This window comes from Ochotona curzoniae, unplaced genomic scaffold (genome assembly GCF_017591425.1).
Source record: "Ochotona curzoniae isolate NIBS_2020 unplaced genomic scaffold, NIBS_Ocur_1.0 contig_2692, whole genome shotgun sequence".
In the NCBI taxonomy this organism is placed as follows: domain Eukaryota; kingdom Metazoa; phylum Chordata; class Mammalia; order Lagomorpha; family Ochotonidae; genus Ochotona; species Ochotona curzoniae.
Window position 1 is genome coordinate 12,822,110 of NW_024465556.1, and position 12,183 is coordinate 12,834,292.

At 37.1% G+C, this 12,183-nt stretch overlaps 1 protein-coding gene across 1 annotated transcript in view; it reads right to left on the reverse strand.

Annotated features, from left to right (window-relative positions):
• The window catches only part of CTNNA3 (catenin alpha 3), a 1,082,048-nt gene that overhangs the window by 210,176 nt on the left and 859,689 nt on the right, over positions 1 to 12,183 (reverse strand). The gene's annotated exons all lie outside the window — the stretch shown is intronic.

The window sequence follows — 12,183 nt, forward strand, 5'->3', positions numbered from 1 at the left end:
GTCTTTACCTTTTTGGATTTCTTTAGGCTCCAGGCAAATGGACTTGAAACAGTGAAAAGCAGAACAACTAAAGGACACAAAGCTTATGCTTAGAAAATTCTTGTAAAATAATGTGGAATGTGGAATAAACCTTATCTTCTGTATAACTGAATCTCATTATGATTTGTAATTCTTCAGTTGTGTCAGAAATACTGAAATTAATCTGCCTGAACTCTAAGTCCAACAAATTCTTCTCACCTTCATCCCGCCTTAATGAAGGCCGCGAGCATAGGCTTTGAAATGAGAAGTAGTCCTGGAGCCACAGACCTCTTGAGGACCACTTCTATCAGAGCGACATCAGGATAATCTTTTTAAGTTATTTATTTCCTTTCCTATCAATCAGATGGTTGTCTAAACCCCTTCCTCAAGGGCTGCTTTAAGGGAGAATGAGAGAATATGTGTAGTGTTCCCATCTGGTAGTGGTTTTTTCAACAAAACTTCCATCCCTCAGGCTAGATTTTATTACCATCAGCCCCAGGGTTTAACTTTTTCCTGTACTTGATCTTCTAACTTTCCATTGGGGATTTTATTTTAAACTGAATGAAGGGCATTTTCTTTTTGTTTCACTTCTAAAACAAATTCAACACATTTACATCCTTCCACTTAATCATCTTTATCTTCTCTTTTGCAGAAGCTAATCTGACCTTTCCTCCTACCTATTTGTCACTGGTCTCTTTTCTTTAATCTTTATGTGATGTTATTCCTGTTCTTAAGTGGCATTTAAAAATTGTATTTAATTATTACTGTACAGATACTAAATATTTTATTAATCGATTTTAATTAATACAATAGGATTTGCTTGTCTTTTTGTTAGTGTGAATCTATGATTATGGAAACATCAAAAGTACACTGGATTTGGAATAAGAGACCCTGAATTCACATACTGACTTTGACACTAATTAGTTATACAGAATTAAGTAACTGACTCCACCCCTGTGGGACACAAACCATTTGGAGAGTGTGAAAGTAAATGATTTTTTACTCAACTCAGCTTTATTCTTCTAAAATTTTATGACTCTGATTTTAAAGCAGACACAGCATTCCAGTAATAAATTGACATTTCATTTCCATTTTCCTGGTATGTTGCCTCTAGCTGCCTTTACCCTTTTTTTCATCCTCTGCCCACCCACAGGGAAATTTTGTAAGAATCTGATGATGTCACCAACAACTGGTAAATGTCCACACTACTTGAACACACAATGCATGACTTTTTATAAAATTATAAAAATCAAATAAAATCTTATAGTAGATATAGAACGGTCTAAACAGCAAGCACAAATGCATAAAATACACATAGGTAGATTTATATGTACATCTATGCTTTAATTATGTAAAAATGTTCTATAAGCAGACATTAAAATTTTAGTAAGATTTAGTTAGACCTAGAAGAACAAGTGTGAGACAGAGGGGTAGCAAGAATCAGGCTCATATATCCATAATATACTATAAAATATGACTTTATCACACCAAAGACATGCTATTTTTAAAATACTTTCATTGATGAATATGTTTATGTGTATAGTGCTTGCTGTTTACAAAGTGGCTTTGCAGTCCGTACAAAGCTATTAGCAAGGGAGAAAGATCAGATAAAGAAATGTTCATAAATACCACATAAGAAAAGCCTTGGTATACCTAGTACATACATCTGGTTTTAGCAGCCCAAGCAAGCAGGAAATGATATTAGCTTCTAAAATTGATTTGAGATTGTTGTTCTCATTGCACCTAGAATAGGAGAACTAATTAAGGCACTAAGCACATGAAAGGAGGAAGAAAAGACTTAGAACTCAGTCACTGGCGTTAACAAGATAGAATGGGGAAGCATCCACAGAGCATACTGGATAAAAGCAAATCACTCTAGAGAAACCAAAAAGAATGGCATTTGAAGAATTCTTTCCAGGGAGTGCATAATCAAAGACTAATGAATCTTCACGTATTCATAGAGTCATAACAAAGATTTCGACACCACGATAGTACAGTTTGACGGCAAAAACAGTAAAAGAAGAATGATGTAGTAGGAATCATTAACACAGACATTCGTTTTTAAAGATTTATTTTTATTATTTTTTCATTGGAAAGGCAGATATACAGAGAGGAGAGACAGAGAGGAAGATCTTCCGTCCGATTATTCACTCCCCAAGTGAGCGCAACGGGCCGATACTATGCCGATCCGAAGCCAGGAGCCTCTTCTGGGTCTCCCACGCAGGTGCAGGTTCCCAAAGCTTTGGGCCGTCCTCGACTGCTTTCCCAGGCCACAGGCAGGGAGCTGGAAGGGAAGCTGGGCTGCTGGGATTAGAACCGGCGCCCATATGGGATCCCGGGCGTGCTAGGTGAGGACCTTAACCACTTGCGCCACCGCGCCGGGCCCAACACAGACATTCTTAATCAAAATCTTAAATGTAACATTCAACATGCATGATTCTACGCTTCCAGAAAGTACTATGAGTTCACTTTACAGCCAGCCTATGGACTCAGTCATTATCAAGTTACCTCACATTCTTTTTCCTGCAGATAATGTTAGGAGAAGAGTGTCCCAAAGGGCAATCCAAAGATCCAAAGGGAAAGCAGTTATTACATCTCTCCTTCTGGATAACACACACACACACACACACACACACACACACACACACACACACACAATCCTGTATGTCCCCATCCCAAATCTGCAGAAATGTGCTGCTCCCTACTGACTGGTAGTTTTTTCATCTTAAACTTAAGATGTTTTGGTCTTTTTGTCAGCCTTGGTCATTAAATCAGGAAATCCTGGAATCACTGCGTTGGCTACCTGAAGATATGTTAGGTATTTGAGCATCCATGCCGCTGAATACAATGAACACATCCTCCCTTACTCTATTAATCCTTCAGGCAATATTCCACAAAACCAAAAATTCTCGCTTTGGATTTCAGGTAGCACTCTTGTAGCTTTCTGCTTTTCCAGTTGCCTTTTATTCTCCTTTATCAACCCCTCCTCTTCAACCTAAATTATAAAATTGTTTGCTCTTATAATATTGCCTCTCCAAGATAGCTTTTCTCTATGTTACCACATTCTAAGGAGGACCAAATTAATTTCCTATCACAGGCAAAACCTATATTCTGAATTCTAAAATCACATATGAATTTACCTAAAATCATTAAGTATCTAATGAAATCAATAAAATGGAATCAAAATTGTACTCAAAACTGATTCTTCCTCTAGCTCATTAAGTCACATTCACATCATTACAATCACACCAAAAAATAAATAAAAAGCTTTATTATTTCCCAATTTCCTTCAATCTCATTCAGCCTATGAAAAATCTAGTCAGTTTAACTACAAAATGAGTTTTAAATTTGTCGACATCTCTTGTCAATGCTCTAATACTCTCTGATGTAAATATAATTAAGCAACATACATTATTAAAATGTGCTGGTAGCCACATACAAATTTTTACATCCATCAAATTGAAAATATTTTTATTACATTTAGTTAAAATATCATCAGCTTCAATTTGACATTTTCAAAGTTACCAGAATACACAAATGAGATATTTTCTATTATTTTTCTTACAAAGCCTTCAAAACATATATTTTACATAGTGTATCTCATTTCATACTAGTCAAATCTCAGTGTTCAGAAGTCACGTGTATGTATTTTATTGAACTGTGCATCATCCAGCATCAAGAGGACTATCAGAGTGCTACCTAGGATCTCCACATCCACTCCTGCCCACTCTCCATCCACAGAGACCTATTTCCCATGGACTACAGAGAACTATATAATGTAATTCCCTGTCCATCTGTTACACAATACTGAGAATGGGCTTAAGAGGGAAGAAGAAAGCAAGCAAGCTTTGCCCAGGGAATATTTACTTGTTCCTTCAAGAAAATACTAGAACAATTAAGCTGATCAATTCTAAAGACTAACATATCTATCAAAATCCATTTCAAAATCTTCAGTTCCTTGTGTCCACCTATTCAAATCAACACTCAACAGGCCCCTCCCATTCAGGATGTACTTCAAAACCAATCAGTACTGGCCTTAAGAAGCTGTAAGGAACCTTCTCTATTTTTTGCCTACTGAGACACTAATAGGATTCTGACAGGTGCCATTCTCCTCTTCCCTTTGTTTTAGTTTTACAAGGTTAACACTTTTTTTTTCATCTTTTGGAAAGGGAACAATTCAACAGCATCAAGAGAGAGGCTTATGAAAATGCAATTGAGGTCATAATGTTCACACGTTAAAAATATTTCAGCAGTTCTCAATGCTCTGAGTAAAAAAAAATCAAACTGTTTAATATGTCAGATAAAATCAAAATAACCTATCACCTGTCTACCTCATCATATCAGTCTTCTTGTCTGTTCTCCGTTAGAAATAGTGCCTCCTCTCTGTTCTTTTCAGCTAACTAGAAATTCCCTGATCAGGCCATCTTTAGAAATGAAATGTCCTGCCTGAGAATCTGCCCATTTTCAAATTTCTTAATTCATTCTTACTTTTTCAAATATGACTCAGAGAGGTTTTCCCTGCCTACTGCACTTAAAATGTAGCTATCCCATATGCCAATTTGCTCTCCTTTATATTCATCTACTTATTTCATACTGAGTGTATTCTGTTTTGTTTTAATTGTTCATTGTTTCTCTGTGCATGAAATACAAGCTTCATAAAGATAGCAGTCTTATCTATCATATCCATTTTAATGTACCTAAGTGGCTGGAAAATTTATAGGTAAATAGGAGGCATCCAACAAGACATTTTATAAATGAATGGAAAAGAGACTATCAAGGAATGGATAAAAAGAGGAGTGGGAAGCAGAGAGGGAAGAAAGGAAGGAGAAGACAGAATGAAGGAGGAGATAGGACCTCCTAAATATATAAAATCAGATAAGCAAGGCAAGTGTGATTAAACCCCTCCTCTTTTTTATTAGAACAGTGAGTATCAATGCGCTAAAGAGAGGAACTAGAACTGCACAGCTAATGCAGAATGTAGCCGAGGCCAGGATTAAGGTCTTTTGATTTCCAAGCCGGTGCTCATCACAGCATAACAGTCTTTCAACCTTCCCTGATTGATGTGGTTCATTTGAAGCTAACGGGCAAAGCTTCAGATTTAATAAAGAAACAAGGTATCTGAAGGAGAAAATTACCCTCTGTGCATTAACAGGTGAGTTCATAACTTCTTTTTTCATTTACATCTCCCACTTGCATTTTGATTAGCAGGTTCTCCTGTCAATGTAACACCAAAACTCTCTGTAATCAGGGACACGCTATGCTTTGCAACAGACTCAACGAGTCCCTGAAGCTGACAACACAGCCCTTCACGCCCTTCACCTTGGCTGCTCTAGCGGTGAGTAGCTTGACGGCGGCTATGATTTCCTACATCTCCTCAGAGACAGGTAGGCACTTAGATATACTTTGACACTTCAGCTTATTGCAAGCATAAAAAATATGCTTCCAAATACAAACTTCACTATTACCTGTTAGTCTCATTTATAATTATTTATATTATTTCTCGCATCACTCAGGTCCCCTGTGGAGAGGTTCCATTTCCTAAGGAAGAACTATCTCTGAAAATAACACTTGATCAATATGCTTAGTGAGGCATAAACAATATGACTGGTATTTGATTAAAATTTCTATCATTTTTTAATAGCAAGTACATTGTAAAGGATTATTTGTTGTCTTCCCAATTGTATTTCTTCTTTCTCTTGCTGAAAGGATCTCGATTTATAACTTCAGGCAAATTGAGGTTAATGATTATGGTGGATAAGAGAGCGTGTCCCTCCACCACATGCATAAAAAGTGAGTCTTGAATACTGTTCGGTAATGTCATGTCTCCATGACATTATACAATGAATCCTAACATAAACTCTCATCAACCATTGTTTTAAATAGCGTGGTTGTGCTCATATGACAAAGACAAATCTGAATTTGAGGGGCCAATATTGGGGAGTAATTCACTGAGCCATCCCTGAGATGCTGGCATCCTATAGGGCACTGCTTCAAAATCTGGCAACTCCACTTCCCATTCAGGTCCCTGTTAGTGCACCTGGGAAGGCAGCAGAAGATGCCTCAGGGGCTTGGACCTGTACAATCATGTGGAACTTGAAGGAAGTTCTGGGTTCCTGGGTTTGATCTGTCACAGTCCCGGATGTTGTTGCCATTTGGGGAATCAAACAGCAGATGGAAAACTCTATCTTGCTCCCTCTGTCTTTCTTTTCCTCTCTGTAATTCTGCCTGTCCATTAAATACATTTTGAGGGAGGAAAGGGAGGATTAAATCCCTATTCCTACAAAACTGTATCATGGAAAATAATAATAATTTAAAAACCTGTTTTTTTAATCTGAAGTTTAAAGTATTTTCTTAGGGCCCCAAAGGTATTCTAAAGAAAGAGGATATTCTTGAAGATATAGCACAGGAATACAAATTTCAGATGTACTCATGGATTAAATTAGCAGAATTCCCTGGAAGAGGTTATCCATCTATAAATAGTTCATCAATATAAGTTTTTAATAAATTTCTACTCCAAAACGTCAGCCTCATCACTAATGTTAGTGACTTTTATGTTTTTTTTTTTCATTTTTTCAGTAAATGAATGAACATGGGCTGGTTAAAATGCATTTTATCACCATCTTAAGGTTAAAAACAATTGCTATGATCTCTCTATATTTTATGACTTTAATTAAATGTCTTAGTTTTGATCCAAGCAGCAAAATAAAAAACAGTATAAATCATATTTTAATTATTAAATTTGTAGGTCATTTTATGACTTTTCAGTGCTTCTAATACTAATAAACTAATAATGGAAGATAATATGCATGCAATGCATTTCAGCAACTTCCACAAACCCCTTCCTGAAGGATCTTTCTCCCACAACTCAAATAGGCCAGGGTTTAGCGACTAGGCTATCACACCAGGTCCGACACTCTTAAAACTCTTAAAGACCAAGTGAGTTTGAATCATCTGTGGAAATATCATTCAAGCTAGTTTCCTGTTGCACAAGTTTTTGCAATATAACAAAATAACATTCTTTTGTGCTCTCTCCATTTATCCCTTTATATTTAGACGTGATATTTCAAACAAACGTTAAATTTGGAAACCAAATCAACCACTTAATATTTCACAGAAAATCTTCTGACACCTGATTTTGCTTTAAAGGTGTAAGAATTTCTTCTTTCAGGCAGTTCACATTATTGTATGAGGAAAAAAAGAGATGCATGTAATGACAGTCTATAACATGTCAACTGTTTCGTCAAACACTACGCAAACAAACAGGAATAAGAGAATAGAGAGTGGCCGAGTAGAGAAATGTTTTCTACCTGGCTTAGTGTAGGAGCTATCCAGGATGCTGCATAAGGTAATGAGGGAGTGAACACGAAGAGCCTCGCATGCAGCTTATTGCAATAAGGCGTTGTGACCAGAGAGCGCAGGAAGTAGAAAGATGCTGGAAATGTGGGCACGTCTGGAAAATTGCAGGAAAAGCCAGCAGGCTGACGAGCCTCAATCTCAGGGAACATGGAGTTGCAGGATAAGTGATCTTCTACAAATTGCCCAACAAGTGATTCTTGGGGCGATATGTCTATACCTGGCCCAGCAACAAAGGAAAGTCAGTGAACTCTCAGGTTTCCTGTGATGTGAAAACACTGAGCTGTTGCCTTTTCCTGGGGTAAAAGAAAATGCTTTCAAACAGGTGTCTGAAGACCAGAAGTCTCGTCCTGTGACATATTCTATCCACAGTGCGACCATGACCTTAAGCACCTCAATTCATTTACCGACCTTTTACTATTAGACTCCTGAATATGTCTCACTTTGAAACTCCATCTTTTACTTTACAAAGATCAGAAATATAAAATTCTCAATCTCTTTTCCTCTTAGCTGCTCCAAAGCCAGTTTTAAAAAGTCATCACTTCATAAATTGTATTCTTATGGAGTATATTTCCTGAAAGATTTCAGCTCTACAATCATCATTTTCAAAATGTAGTGAAACAGTTGAAATTCTTTTATTTTTTAAAAAAATACTTTTGTTGCTTTGCATGAGGAGAATGAAAGCTCTTCTTCACAGGTTCATTTCATGGATGGTTCCCACAGCTGAGGCTGAGCAAGCAGGAACCAAAGGCCAGAAACTCCATCTAGGTTTCCCAAATGAATGTCTGGGTCCCAAGTATTTGGGGCATATTCCAACACTTCCCCAGGCATTTTAGCAGGAACGGAATCAGCACTGAATCAGAAATAGAGGTACTTGGACTCAAGCTGCTATTCCATTTGGGATGCTTACGAATGCTGATCCCACACTACTATGGGATCAGATACCCAGAAACTGTACAAATGTACTTAGCTGCTATTACACTATGTGCATATATTATGCAATATTGAATCAGGGAAACTGCATTTCTTTTTGGAAGCATGTGTTTAAAGTTACTTTTTATTGCTCAGATTTTCATTGCTAAACAGAGTTTCTGAGGTGGACTATGTCACCAATGGATTCTGGAAACATTTCATCGTGCTTGGAATGGTGACATTGGCAACAATTCAGAACTGTTGAACTATCAAAACCACTCAACAGTGCCCTCAGAGAATGTCCCACATTGGGGACCCTGGGATGTTTGGGAGGCTGGGTGGGGCTTCTCCCTATATCTCCCCCTTTAGCCCAGATACAGAAAAAAGAGAAGAGAGAGAGAGAGAGAGAATGTGAAAATAATGGTCTTACCCACTTTCCTTTAGCCCTTGACCCTTTGTGCCCTAATCAACTATGTAAAAATTATCAAAATAAAATAATCATAAAAAAGACATCAGAAAACCAGTTATCTTTTAAATAGTAAAATTGTTATTTATGAAAAAAATAAAATTATGTTTTAGAAAAAGCACCCAAAATCTTACATTTTACTTCTTTTCTAATAATGGAGAAATACACAGTACACTGACATTTCTCTAGCCATTCTACAGTGCAATGGAACCCCAGGATTTCACATTCATATCTAATTATAATTCACTACCAATTAATCACCCTTTCTCTATTCCTTCCTTCCTAACTTTCATCTTCATTATTGTATCATAATTTCTAATATTTCACCTGTTTTTTTTAAATTCAACATATTAGAGATCATGTGATACATGTCTTTGTGTACTTAGCTTCATTCATTTAAAAAAAAATAATCTCTGGTTCCATTCATGTTATTGCAACAGTTATGATTTCATCATTTTAATGGGAGAGTAATTTTTCATTGTATCTATGTACTACATTTTCTTTAACCATCAGCAAATGAATACTTGGATTATTTTCATTCTTGGCTGTTGTATTTTTGCAACATGTATAGGATCACAGGTATATTCTCAACTGATAAATTTCATTTCCCTTTGATTTATACCCAGAAGCGTGACTGATGGAATACACCATAGTTTTTTAGTTGTATAAAGACTCTACTATTCTCCACCAGGGCTGTGGTAATTTAACCTACATCAACACTGTGAAAGGCTTCCTCTCCTAATATCTTTGCCTTCACTTGTGAACGCTTGCTTTTTTGATAACAGTCAATCTTAGAGAAGTGAGCTGTTATCTCACTGTGATTCTGATTTGCATCTCTCTGACGATTAGTGATGCTTATAATTTTGTCATGTACCTGTGGGTCATATTTATGTCTGTCTTGGTAGAACGTTTGTTTATATATATCCATTTTTAATAAAAGATTTATTTTTATTTTTATTGGGAAGACAGATAAACAGAAAGGAGGACAGAGAGGAAGATCTTCCATCCAATGATTCACTCCCTACGTGGCCACAACGGTTGGAACTGAGTCGATCCAAGGCCAGGCACCATGAGCCTTTTCCAGGTTTCCCACACAGGTGCAGGGTCCAAAAGCCAGCTTTGACTGTTTCCCAGGTCATGGATGGAAAGCAGGGTCACTGGGACCAGAACCAGCGTCCAAATGGGATCCCAGCACATGCAAGGCAAGAAAACTAGCTGCTAGGCTATGACGCCAAGCCTGATGTATTCACTTCTGAATTGGATTTTGTTTTGTTTTGTTTTTTGCTATTGAGTTGTTTCAGAGTCTTACATAGTCTGGATTTTAACTGCTTCTTAGCTATATAATATGTAATTCCTAAAGTCTGAGGTTAGCATTTTTTACACATTTTTAAGATAAAATAATTTTTTCCCAAACAATATCCTATTAGAAATAACACAACAGATTTGTTAAATCATCAATACAAGTTTATCTGTAAGTAATGAAATAAATTATAAAAACAGACAAGAAAAATCCCCAACATTCCATAACTAAGCATCTTTCCTGTATAATTGTTCTGCTATGTGCTTATCATTTGCCTGAACATATGAAGCTATTTAGAAAGACAGTCATTTGGCTCCTTCTATTTAGCTATGTTGGGCCTAAAGCTCTGCATTGCAATTGTGTAGAGTTCTCCGAGTGTAAAACCAGTCTGCTTCAAAGCCCTTCCGCACCATGGACTCTCACCTGCCAGTCTACTGACTTTGACCCTTTGGAGAAAGAGAACTGCACATGACTTCTAACTGAACATCTCTGCCACAGCATGGGTTACTGAGTTCACTGCCTACATCATTTGTAGCTTAACCAATACATTTTTTGATGAATATTACATCTTACTTGGCTAACTCTGTTCCTTACTAAAATGTCCGTTTAAATGGCACACATGAAAAAGGCCATTACGTGCACTGAGAGCATGACTTCATTTCTTGCTGACCAGTGCCAGCTGGCATTTCTGGATTCCCTCACCTTCTTTTTTTTTTTTTTTACAGAGATAAAAGAAAGAGCCCTACTACAGAATTCTTCCCACTACAGTTGGATTTAAATTTACATATAAAGCTAAGGTTATTCTGCTGTAGGATGTTTTATTAAGTTCTCTTAAGAAATGGCTTCTTTACTAACTGGCTCTGACATAAAAGTCATATCATTTTTAGGAAGGACAGAGTATTTGTCCTGGGCTTCTCTGGCAAGACTTTTCTGAGAAAGAATGGTGGAGTGACTAAGATGAAGTTAAGAAAACTGTTTAACACTGAGAGATGAAAAGGTGTAAAAAAAAAAAAGAGCCTTTTGCTAAATACGTGTTCAATGGCACGTGGATAGATTTTCCACAATCAACAACGATCTGAAACCCTGGATGAGAACAAGCTAGTATGAGACAGCATTAGGGCTGCGTGAGTTTTCCCTGGGGTTGACAGAATTGCCATCAGTAGAAAGTTGCCCAGTGGGTGAGGGTGACAGACCATGGGTAAGGGTGCTAGACCATGGGTGAGGGTGACAGACCATGGGTGAGGGTGACAGACCATGGGGCATCAGGCAGCAGATCAGGACTCAGAGCCAGGGTGAGCGTTATCATTTCTAATTGGATGCTTTTGAGAGCAAACAAGGGTATAAGATTACCCTATGTGAACCATGACATACGCATTAAGATCATGCGTATTGAACTTACATAACCAATTCTTGTTTCATAAAGGTTCACTTATAATCCTAAGGCTCTTAAGACAAAATAAGACAAAATTAATACTATTAATATTTTTAAAAGGAAAGAAAATGGGGAACAAAATTGATAAATTTCTACATATCCTATATGCCACACAATTTTAATTCAAAATATAGAATAATCAAACACTAGATTAAAATTTACTTTTGCGCATCCCTGAAAAGCATCACAAGAGAGTAAGTACCACATGGCATATCATTAGTTGGGAAAAAGATCAAAATCCAAACTTTGAAATTTCATAGCTTCATACGGTCAAAAATTATAAATTTAAGCATTGGTCAATCAGAGACTATCTATACACTGAGTTTTCTCTCTGCTTTGTGCAAGTAAATTGCTTTTAGATTTTCCTCAGTCCTGAAATGCTGTTCACATTGTATTGCCTTACCTTTCTGTTAGCATATCTTCCGCAGCATCCAACTGCTCAGCTATGCGCTCCAAGGTCTGGTGACATTTTTCATTACAAAATCCACAACTGACCTCAGTTTTGTGGAGTGCTCAGCGTAGTCTAATGCTGACGTCCAGACCTCTCAGATACTACTGATGCACTGCTCAAGTCTTCTCAGCATTTCTATTTGCCTTGTGGAGTCATACTAACAGCAAGTCCAGAGGTTTTCAAAATTGAACTCCACCCTCAGTTACAAACTGCATTTACCATGTCATCCTGCCTGATGAGTTGCTTCTTTT